The sequence below is a fragment of the Cajanus cajan genome, chromosome 4 (genome assembly GCF_000230855.2).
Source record: "Cajanus cajan strain Asha chromosome 4, NIPB_CcT2T_4, whole genome shotgun sequence".
Taxonomy (NCBI): domain Eukaryota; kingdom Viridiplantae; phylum Streptophyta; class Magnoliopsida; order Fabales; family Fabaceae; genus Cajanus; species Cajanus cajan.
Window position 1 is genome coordinate 10,248,750 of NC_138520.1, and position 13,416 is coordinate 10,262,165.

Consider the following 13,416-nt stretch of genomic DNA (forward strand, 5'->3'; position numbering starts at 1 on the left):
TATCTAATAACGAAAAATAATTAAAATATCTCAGATTTATGTCGTCTGAGTGCAAGTACCATATCATATGTGTGTATTTTTTTTTTATAACTCAAGTGTTTTATATTATATTATATTATATATGTGTGTATAGTAATTCATCACTATGAAATACAAATCTTAAGTTATCAATTAAATAATACTACATCTATACAAAAGTAGCTTCCAGCTACACCGCTAACATGATTTACAAAATTGTCACTCCTCAAACCTATCTTTGCCCTATTCTCATGTAAATATGATTATTGCAATTCAACCATTAGGAAATATGTAATTATGAACTAGATTTCCAAACGAATAAACACATAACAATATAAAAGAAATGCAACTATGCTATAAGCACCAACATGTAAACCAATAATAAAGCACCTCATAGTCTACAACACCACAATAACTCAATCATGGCATCAACAAGTTTGAACGTCAAACAATTCAAGCATATCAAACTTACACCACAACATACCATTCAATAAGGTAAGCATCCAAGCATATGAACAACACTACATTACACCACATCATATGCATACACCTCAACTAAGAATTTAGAAGAGACTCAATAATTTACTATAGGGGATAACGTCTACACAATGAGGGTTTTTCAACAACTAGACTCATAGAACGTCACATCAATATCCACACAATAGGATATTCAAGTTTCAAAAACAACATTTATTCTAGTCATAAGTCAATTAACATGCCTAAATGCCTATAGCATTCTCAACATCACACCTCAACAAGTTATCAACACAACATGCCTAAATGCCTAAATCATTTTTAACATCACACATCAACAATATTCATCTACATGCATTACCCTAGGTAAATGGATATAGATCTAACAACATTAATCAACTTATACATATAAAAGCACCTCAATAGTTCAACCATACAACCATATATATATATATATATATATATATATATATATATATATATATATATATATATATATATATATCATCATCATCATGGATCAATATACATAGAACAAACATCACCTATCAACATATAACATGCAATAGATTCATCTAACATATCCATGCTCACCAATTAATAAAGTAAATAAGTTATTATAAGGCAATTCACACCCGACACGATTGGCATAGAGCCCTCTACCTCACCCACATTCACACCCGACATCATTCAACCCATGACTAGTGTGAATTAGGTATTGTCCTTTAGGTTCTCATGCTTGGCATGGCAAAGCTTCACGCTTGGCCTTAAATTAGGTAAAGATGAGTTTATCTCCTCACTTTTAACACCACTCTTTTGGCACTAGTGCCCATTCGACTAGAGCAAATTCTCTTACATCATGTTTGGCACCATTAAAACTAGGCATGATGCCATTTCATCTTGAGACAAATCTTTATTCCTATGCTTGACGCCACCAATCTTGCACTTGGCATGAACAAGATAAAGAACCGTTGAATGAAACCACACCCGGTGCCATGAAGGCACACCACACCTGGTGCCAAGAAGGCGCACTCAGTGTAACGATAAGTTATACACTTGCAGACTCATGAATTTGACTCAAACCACCTAGGAACAAAAAAATTCCAACATGCAACACAACCATACATATATATTCACCATTAACAACTCAAACTCAATTGACACCAATAAAACAACATGCAGCAAGCTAGAATCATCAAAATCACCTCAATGTGCATCTCCCACCCAAATCTCTTAAAAAAATAGTTTCACCACTCAATCACACACACAACCATGGATTAAGTGCAATACTACAACATACAACAACAAAATCAACTAACAATCAACCAAACCACCCAACAAGAACCACGAATCTATCTTTCCTTACCTTAATTCCAATCAAAGAGAAAACATAAGAAGAAAACTAGCTCCGAGCTTTTTCAAGAAACTCTACACAACTCAACAATCTTGACTCACAATTCTACTGACATAAATCAACAAACACAGTCAAATCAAAACTCCGAGAAAAGAATCACCATCTTAAGAGAAGGTTCATAGAAGAAGAGAAACTCACTAATTTGAGAATGCTTCTTTTTAGCTTATCTTTCTAAGGTTATTAAAAAAAAAAAAATTATGAAACTTAATTTTTAAAAGAAATTTTATTTATTTTTTCCCCTGAGGGTCAAATTGAACCCCTATTCTGAAAAATCTTTTAAAACATGAAGACTTTTCAAGAGTTTCTTAACTCTCAGAGTCTCTCAAAACTACACCTCAACATATAGTTATTACTGAAAGATAATAAAAAAATCACATTGTTACAAAATTTATAATCTAAAATCTTTAATCTTGTGAAGCTTGTAGAAACAAACCGTATCTTTTTCGTTCAATGACATGGTCAAACATTAAACTGAATTAGTTCTACCCATATCTTTTTAGAGAGAATTAGGTTAACCTTTCATAACGTAATTGCTGTCCTTTTCCTTCAAATTCTAACACACGAAGTTATGGTCAAAAGTTACGGGGAAATTATTATTATTATTTTTTTGTTGTCTCAAAGGCTCAATTCAGTCAATTGTCCTTTTCGGACCAAACATTAACATTAATTTGCAATTAGGATTGAACTTGCTATTTTCCTATATTATTTTTAATTGAAATATTGTAATGTCTTAATTTTTAGATAACAATATTCTCAATATTATTAATATACTCTTCTTAAAATAGTAATTGAAATTTTTCGTTATTATAATATATATATATATATATATATATATATATATATATATATAATAGAGAATAAGTACAATATTTTTACAATATATATGTATCAAATTTTTATTACAACATTTTTAGTGAAATAAAATTATAAAATATTTATTCCTAATTATATAATTATTATGATCTGATTAATAAAATAGAATCATCTAATATTTATAATTTTATTATTATTATTATTTTAAATCATATTCTTAAATTTTAGTTAGTATATTTAAAATAAATAGATAAAAAACTAGTGTTTTATTTCTAAACTATATGTGTGTGTGTGTGCGTGTGCGTGTGAGTGTGTGTGTGTGTGCGCGTGTGTGTTTGTGTGTGTCTGTGTCTGTGTTTGTGTCTGTGTGTGTGCCTGTGTGTGTGTGTGTCTGTGTGTGTGTGTCTGTGTCTCTGTGTGTGTGTGTGTGTCTGTGTCTGTGTGTGTGTGTGTGTGTGTGTGTGTGTGTCTGTGTGTATGTGTGTGTGTCTGTGTCTGTGTCTGTGTCTGTGTCTGTCTGTCTGTGTCTGTGTCTGTGTCTGTCTGTGTCTGTGTCTGTGTCTGTCTGTGTCTGTGTGTGTGTCTGTGTCTGTCTGTGTCTGTGTCTGTGTGTGTGTGTCTCTGTGTGTGTGTGTGTGTGTGTGCGCGTGTGTGTGTGTGTGATATCCAATTATATTATAAATATTATTACATACGAAAAACAACTTATTATAAATTTGTATGATGCTATAGACATATAAAATAAAATGGTACAGCGGTTTGAGTGGTTGTGTATAAGAACAATAAGTTTCAGGTCATAAGTTCAAGTCTTACCATGGCCTTATATATTTTTATATATATTAAAATAATTAAATAAATTACAAAAACTTGCATAATTAAATGTAATTAAATTAAACAACAAAAGATAATGTGTGCAATTAATGTATGAAGTGATGTGGTGTGTGGTGCATGAAAGTAAGGGACCCGGCCCACCCGGGCTAAACCCGTGGTGGGTTGGGTAGCCCACCAACCCACCATTTTTTTTTTTGCAATAAAAATTTAAGAATAATTTGTAGTTAATTTTGAATGATGGTATATTAAAAAATTTTATTTTAGACTTTTATCATGATTTGTATTTAATTTTGTATGATGAATTATGACTTATGACTATTAATGATATTAATTTTATGACTATTATGTTAATTTATAATTAATTTAAAATTTTGAATTTTGTTGATAATTTTTTTTTTTAATTTTTGGTGGGCTGGTGGGCTGGCCTGTATAACCCACCAACCTGTGGTGGGCTGGGCCGGGCCAAATTTTTTTTAAGAAAATCACAAGTGGGCCGGATTGGGTTGGCTCATTTTTAAAGTGGGTCAAGGTGGGCCGGCCCACATGGGCCGGGTTGGCCCGTTTTGATAGCTATATTACACCCCCTATAATTATTAAGATGTTCATATTTTATATTGTTTAATTATTTTATAATGATTATCATTGTCATTTATTTGATTGGTGCTCTTAATATATTTCATTTACGTAAATGTTATTTATTTAAAGCTTAAATAATGATAAATACTCAAATTTATTTAGCGTGATTATTTTTATGATTAACTATAATATAATTTTGTTAAAATATCTTTGACTCGTTTTAAAGATAAATATTATTCTATGGCCATAGAAGATAAAATTTGAATTATTTGTAGCTAGAGGTTTGACCTTGGGGATTTAAATGAGTAAGGAGTTAAGATTAAAAATCCTTTTGTTGGTTGATATTATAATGCTCATTTATCCTGACTAGTCACTACAAGTGTAATTCAAATTTTTATATGTATATTTTCTAATATTAACTATTGCTATGCATATTATGTGATTATAAATATTTTTTTGAAAATTGTTCTCACTCCTTATTTTTCTTGTTTAAAATATTTAATTAAATGTGAAAAATAGATGGATCTACCAATTTACCCTTTCACTTCCGTTATTACTGCAGTTTTTTCGGGTACCAGTTGGGCTATGGACGCATCTGCAAATACCGTTACATTTCAGGGGATAGGATTATCGACTTTTGTATTTTCACCAACCCAGCAAAATCCCGTTATCATAGATGACCAAATAGTAGTCACTTTTTATCTACCTCCAACCAATCATGTTAACCCAATAGTGAACTTATATCAACCCGATATGTAAACATCATATAATTAGTGTAAGAAATAAGTAGATTATAAGTATGTACATTATTGTAAATATTTTTTTTGTTTAATATATGATGCAAATATAAAGTGCTATATGTAAGCGAGTGTATGAAAAATAAAATTTTATTTTATGTATAATAATATTAATTATATAAAGTATATTATTATTACATACATATAATATTAAAATTAATATTCACACGACTAGGCGGTTACAATTTAGTGGTATCAGAGTAACGTTCCGTGTGTAACTTGGGAAAATGTGCTAACCATGTTTCTAGTATGGTAAACTAATCCATAAAAATTTCAGATGGCAGGAAGAAGAAACACAGAACTGACAGAGGCTGTGAAAGCTATTAAAGACATGGCTGCAGCCTTGTTAAGGAATCAACGACCGGAAGGAATGGGAGAGTCACAAGGATTAGTTGAATTTAGGAGAAATAAACCTTCCCAATTTGACGGAGGGTATAATCCTGAAAAGGCTGAATTATGGATTAAAGAAATAAAAAAGATATTCCGAGCCATAAACTGTCCTGATAACCAAAAAGTAAATTATGCAGTGTTTATGTTAGTAAGAGAAGTAGAATATTGGTGGGGTAGTACTAGAAGACTATTAGAAGGAGGAGGAATAATTATTACATGGGAAGTGTTTAGAGCTAAATTTTTTGAAAAATATTTTTCTAATGATGTTAGGAGGGCTAAAGAAATAGAATTTATGCAATTAAAACAAGGGAACATGACAGTGAGAGAATATGCTTCTAAGTTTGAGGAATTGGGAAAGTATTCTACTTTCTTTTATCACCTTGATGAGAGGATGAAGTGTATTAAATTTGAGGATGGACTTAGACCAGAATTAAGAAAGGAAGTAGGAATATTAGAACTTTCTGATTTTCCCACATTAATACACAAGTGTCATTTTCTAGAAGGTTTTGATCACAATAAGGATAACAGACCAAAACCTTTTGGTCCTCAGTTTAACAAGAAAAGGATTAATGAAGGAAAACCTTATGATTGACCTCAATGGAAACCCCAATCTTCTCAATTTGCTGGAAATTCCAGTAGACCCATGAATAATCAAGCTAAGTGTCTTAAGTGTGGACATGGCCATTATACTAAAGATTATCATCTCAAAGGACCTGTTTGTTTCAAGTGTGGAAAGCCTGGTCATGTGTTTTCTGAGTGTGGACAACCAAAGGCACACACGAATACTTCTGGACCCAAACCAAAACCTTTTACAACTAGGAGAGTTTATACCATGACCGGAGCTGAAGCTGATCAAAACAATGATCTAATACAAGGTAAATGTTTCATTAAAGGCAAAATTTTGAATGTACTGTATGATTCAGGCGCAACTCATTCTTTTATCTCCAATGATTGCGTTCAACACCTTCAATTGTCAGTTTCTTCTTTAGAGACTAATCTAATTGTTTTGACCCCTACAAACGAATCTATAATTGCCAATAAAGTTTGTTTAGATTGCCCTATTTTTATTGGTGATAGAAAATTTCTTGTAAATTTGATCTGCCTACCTTTATCACAGCTGGATGTGATTTTAGGTATGGACTGGTTATCTTCCAACCATGTCTTTCTCAATTGTGCCAAAAAGTCTGCAAGGTTTTATGATTCTAAGGACCTATCAATTTCATTATCCAAACCAATACCCAAGTTTTCTTGGGGTAAAGTTCAAGGATATTTAATCTTGTCCTCTATGAAAGCTAAAGAGGAAGTCGACTTGAAAAATATAGTTGTTGTTCAAAATTTTCCTAAAGTTTTCCCTAATGATATTCCTGGTTTGCCACCTGACAGAGAGATTGAATTTTTGATTGATTTAATGCCTGGAACTGGACCAATTTCAATGGCACCTTATAGGATGTCACCTTCTGAATTAGCTGAATTGAAGAAACAATTAGAAGAGTTGCTTGAAAAACAATTCATACGCCCTAGTGTATCACTTTGGGGGGCTCCTGTTTTGTTAGTTAAAAAGAAAGATGGAAGTTTTAGGTTGTGTGTAGACTATCGTCAATTAAATAAGTTTACCATAAAGAATAAATACCCTCTTCCTAGGATAGATGATTTGATGGATCAATTGAGAGGAGCCACTGTGTTTTCTAAGATAGATTTAAGATCAGGATACCATCAAATCAAAGTGAAAGCAAAAGACATACAGAAAACTGCATTTAGAACAATGTATGGTCATTATGAATATCAAGTGATGCCTTTTAGAGTAACCAATGCACCTGTAGTGTTCATGGATTATATGAATAGGATTTTTCGTCCATATTTAGACCATTTTGTGGTGGTCTTTATAGATGATATCCTCATATATTCTCGAACTCATGAGGAGCATGAAGAACACCTTCAAACTATTCTTCAAATCCTGAAAGATAAACAATTGCATGCCAAACTTTCTAAGTGTGAATTTTGGTTAGAGGAGGTTAAATTTTTAGGACATGTGATTTCCAAAGACGGAGTGTCTGTGGATCTGTCTAAAGTAGAAGCAGTTCTGTTATGGGAACCTCTAAAGACGGTGACAGAAATCCGTAGTTTTTTGGGTTTAGCAGGATATTATAGGAGATTCATTGAAGAATTTTCTAAAATAGTCATGCCTTTAACTCAACTCACTAAGAAAGGACAACTCTTTGAGTGGACAGAAAAATGTGAGAATAGTTTTCAAGAGCTTAAGAAAAGATTAACCACCACACTAGTCTTAGCCTTACCCAATCCTAATGGACAATTTGTCATATTTTGTGATGCCTCAAAAATGGGATTAGGGTGTGTACGTTCTTATGCAAGATAGAAGGGTAGTAACATATGCTTTTAGACAATTGAGAGCTCATGAAAAGAATTACCCAACCCATGATCTAGAACTAGTTGCCATTGTTTTTGCACTCAAAATATGGAGACATTATGTGTATGGTGGTAAGTTTGATGTTTTTAGTGATCATAAGAGTTTAAAACATTTGTTTGATCAAAGGGAACTGAATATGAGACAAAGAAAGTGGATGGAATTTTTGAAAGATTATGATTTTGAATTACATTACCATCCAGAAAAAGCCAATGTTGTGGCTGATGCACTGAGTAGAAAATCTTTACACATCTCTTCATTAATGATTCATGAGATGAATTTGATAGAAAAATTTAGAGATATGAATTTATCAACTATAGTAAGTCAGGATAGAATACAATTGCATGCAGTCCAAATTACTAGTGACTTACATGGACAAATTGGTGAGGCTCAGGTAGTTGATAAATTCATTCAAAAGAAAAAGATTGTTGGGACAAAAGGATGGTGAAAAGTTTAATATAGATCAAAAAGGAGTTTTGAGATTTAATGATAGGATATGTGTACCCAATGATTCAGAAATTAAGAAAATAATTCTAGGTGAGGCACATAAGAGCAAGTTGAGTATACACCCTAGGGCAACAAAAATGTATCAGGATCTCAAGAGAATGTTTTGGTGGCCTAAAATGAAAAAGGAAGTAGCACAATATGGAGCTACATGTTTGATTTGTCAAAAGGCCAAGATAGAACATCAAAAGCCAGCAGGAATGTTACAACCCTTAGATATACCTGAATGGAAATGAGACAACATAACAATGGATTTTGTAGTTGGTTTACCACAAACAACACATAAGTTTGATTCTATATGGGTGATCGTCGATAGACTAACAAAATCTACTCATTTTTTACCCATGAACATTAGGTATTCACTAGAAAAATTGACTGAAATGTACATAAGGGAGATTGTACGGCTGCATGGTGTACCATCTAACATAATATCTGATAGAGATCCTAGATTCACTTCTAAATTTTGGGGAAGTTTACATCAAGCATTAGGAACTAAGCTTCGCCTTAGCTCTGCATATCATCCTCAAACAGACGGATAATCAGAAAGGATCATTCAATCCTTAGAAGATTTATTGAGAGCTTGTGTGCTAGAGAATTCTGGTAGTTGGGATCAATATCTGCCTCTGATTGAATTCACTTATAACAACAGTTTCCATTCTAGCATAGGTGCACCCTATGAAGCTCTATATGGAAGAAAGTGCAGAACTCCTTTGTGTTGGTTTGAGACAGGAGAAAATACAATCTTGGGCCCTGAATTGGTGCAACAAACCACGGAGAAAATCAAAATGATTCAGGAAAAATTGAGAACAACTCAAAGTAGATAGAAAAGTTATGCTGATAGGAGAAGATGACCTCTTGAATTTCAGGAAGGTGATCATGTATTTTTGAAAGTTACACCAACAACCAGAATTGGTAGGGTAATGAAATCAAAGAAACTCACACCTCGATTTATTAGTCCTTATCAAATTCTCAGAAAAATAGGTCCTGTAGCTTACCAAATTTCTTTACCTCCTTTTTTTTTCTAATCTTTACAATGTCTTTCATGTGTCTCAATTAAGAAAATATATTTCTGATCCTTCTCATGTAATAATACTTGATACAGTACAATTAAAGGATAACTTTACATATGAAACAATGCCTGTACAGATCACAGACAAGAGAATCAAGCAGTTGAGAGGCAAACAGATTTCATTAGTAAAGGTCATTTGGAATGAAGACACAGGAGACGCTACGTGGGAACAGGAAGAGAAAATTAGAAAAAATTATCCTTATTTATTTTAAGCAATAAAAAAATTTTGAGGACAAAATTTCTGTAAGTAGGGGAGAATTGTAATGTCTTAATTTTTAGATAACAATATTCTCAATATTATTAGTATACTCTTCTTAAAATAGTAATTTAAATTTTTAGTTATTATAATATATATATATATATATATATATATATAATAGAGAATAAGTACAATATTTTCAAAATATATATATATATATATATATATATATATATATATATCAAATTTTTATTACAACATTTTTAGTGAAATAAAATTATAAAATATTTATTCCTAATTATATAATTATTATGATATAATTAATAAAATAGAATCATCTAATATTTATAATTTTATTATTATTATTATTATTTTAAATCAAACTCTTAAATTTTAGTTAGTATATTTAAAATAAATAGATAAAAAAACTAGTGTTTTATTTCTAAACTATATATATATGTGTGTGTGTGTGTGATATCCAATTATATTATAAATATTATTACATACGAAAAACAACTTATTATAAATTTGTATGATGTTATAGACATATAAAATAAAATGGTTCAATGGTTTGAGTGGTCTTGTATAAGAACTACAAGGTCCAGGTCATAGGTTCAACTCCTACCATAGCCTTATATATTTTTATATATATTAGAATAATTAAATAAATTACAAAAAATTGCATAATTAAATTACAAAAACTTGCATAATTAAATGTAATTAAATTAAACAACAAAAGATAATCGTAGATAATATGTGTGTGTAGTGGTGACATGATGAATATGTGTAGATAATATGTGTGTGTAGTGACATGATGAATATGTGTAGATAATAATATGACGTGATGAATATGTGTAGAGTGTGTTAGTGTGTTCGTAGATAATATGAGTTCCTGGAGAATATGTGTGTAGTAAATGTGAAGGTGTGATAATAGGTGCATAATGTGTGGTGACGTGATGAATATGTGAACGTAGCAACTCACTGTATTTTTTTATTGAATAAGAGATGACCTTTAAATAGCCATTTTACAACGTATTGAACTAACAAGAAGATAATAAAATATCTTATCAAATCAAATAATTCCAGATAACTTATCTCAGATATCTCGGAATCTCTAGAAATTTAAGATTTTCCAACAAAAAATCTTATCTAAGCAAGGGACATTACAACAGCAACCGAATAGAATCTAAAAATAGAAAGAAATAGTACGTGAGAAAGAAAGTTGTGGTAGAACAATTTTATATCTCTACTAAGGTAAGGGGGAGGAGAACTTTATCTTTTTAAAATTTCATATACTACTATGTTTATTTATTTATGTTATTTTGTATGTATATTTATTTAGTGAGGTGTCCCTAACCTCATTTATTTGTTTAACCTATGATTATTTTTATCTATAATAATTATTAAGATGTTCATATTTTATATTGTTTAATTATTTTATAATGATTATCATTGTCATTTATTTGATTGGTGCTCTTAATATATTTCATTTACGTAAATGTTATTTATTTAAAGCTTAAATAATGATAAATACTCAAATTTATTTAGCGTGATTGTTTTTATGATTAACTATAATATAATTTTGTTAAAATATCTTTGACTCGTTTTAAAGATAAATATTATTCTATGGCAATAGAAGATAAAATTTGAATTATTTGTAGCTAGAGGTTTGACCTTGGGAATTTAAATGAGTAAGGAGTTAAGATTAAAAATCTTTTTGTTGGTTGATATTATAATGCTCATTTATCCCGACTAGTCACTGCAAGTGTAATTCAAATTTTTATATGTATATTTTCTAATATTAACTATTGCTACGCATGTTATGTGATTATAAATATTTCTTTGAAAATTATTCTCACTCCTTATTTTTCTTGTTTAAAATATTTAATTAAATATGAAAAATAGATGGATCTACCAATCGTACCAGACCCTTTCACTTCCATTATTACTGCAGTTTTTCCCGGTACCAGTTAGGCTATGGACGCATCTGCAAATGTCGTTACATTTCAGGAGATAGGATTATCGACTTTTGTATTTTCACCAACCTAGCAAAATCTCGTTATCATAAATGGCCAAATAATAGTCACTTTTTGACTACTTCCAACCAATCATGTTAACTCAATAGTGAACTTATATCTATATAAACATCATATAATTAGTGTAGGAAATAAGTAGATTATAAGTATGTACATTATTGTAAATATTTTTTTTTGTTTAATATATGATATAAATATAAAGTGCTATATGTAAGCAAGTGTATGAAAAATAAAATTTTACTTTATGTATAATAATATTAATTATATAAAGTATATTATTATTACATACGTATAATGAAATTAATATTCACACGACTAGGCGGTTACAAATATCAATACCAATGCATAATCCAAATTGTTCTAAAAATAATGAATTTATTTTTAAATTTTTTAAATTTAAATATTATGAATTGAAGAAAATATGCTTAGTTCGACTTCCCTTGTTTGAATGTCTTATAGTCAAAGTTTAACATAATTTCTTGTTTTAAAATAATAATTTCTAAATATTAAAGTTGTTTTTAATTTATTTTTGTCGCGTGGTATGTTTGAATTGGTGGGATGTGATGAAATAAAATATATAGAATGTAAAGGAATTTTAAAATGTTTTATTTTTTGAATTATTTAGAATGCGATAGAATGAATTGGTAAATAATCACATAAATTTAATCCCATTCTATCCCATCTAAAAGTCCTATTTTGCTTCTTCTTCACTCAGTATTTTATCTCTTTTAATTCAAATCCTCATTTTATCATTTTTCACAGACAATAAATTCAACTACTTTCTCTGCACTTAAAGTATTACATGTAAGATAACTCCTCACATATTCTTAATTGTTTTTTTTTTTAAATTAATACACTGCACCTCTTATTTCATTCTATTTTAGTATCCATTCAATGTTAAATATCTAAAGAGAATCCAGACACATCATAACTTTTTCATTCCACGACCAAACATATATTAATTTTCTTTCAATATAAGACATAAGTATTACAAAGGAAAATTATAAATGGAGGGAGAAAATTAACTTTAATTTTGTAAAATAATTCTGACCATAATAATAAATTGATCTTTCATTGGCAGCAAATATACGTGATTTGAGCAGTTTTTGGCAGCCAATAGAAAAGTGGACTTTGGCATACCGGAAAATAGTTTGCGTCATACAGTTCACATATTAAAATCAATAGTATATGACAACTTGCCTTGTGGTTTGTAATATTATATTATTATAATTATGATATGTTAAACAAAATGTCTTAAAAAATTTATTTATTTTATCAAATATTTTTAGACATCTCAAGCATATTAAATTTTTAAATTTAATATTATCACATATTTTATAATTTTTAATTTCCAACCATAGCTCGAGAATATTATTTATTATTTATTAAAGGAGAGTGCTAATATCTTTAAAACGTTAATTAAAAATTACACGTAAAAAATAAAATATTATTAATGCCTTTTTACTAATTTTTATTATTATCAGTGTTATCATTACCATTTTTAATGATTTTTTACTTTTAAAAATAATGCATTTAAAAATTTATTAGTACACTGAAATATTTAAATAATAAATAAAATCTAAAAATAATATATAATATTTTTTTTATAATATATTTTATAAATATTTTACGCATTTCTAAAAATACCTTGAGAATATGATTTAATATTTATAAAAGGAGAATATAAATAAATATTTCTAATATATTAATTGATATTTTTTTTTTACTTTTCCACTATTTTTATTAATTTATTGTTACCATGATTTTTTTAAAATATAATTGTATTATTTTAAACAATAAAACAGTAAATTTAAAAAATTTAATATTCAAAGGTGACTTCAATCTTACTCGATTTCATAAAGTTGATTTGTAG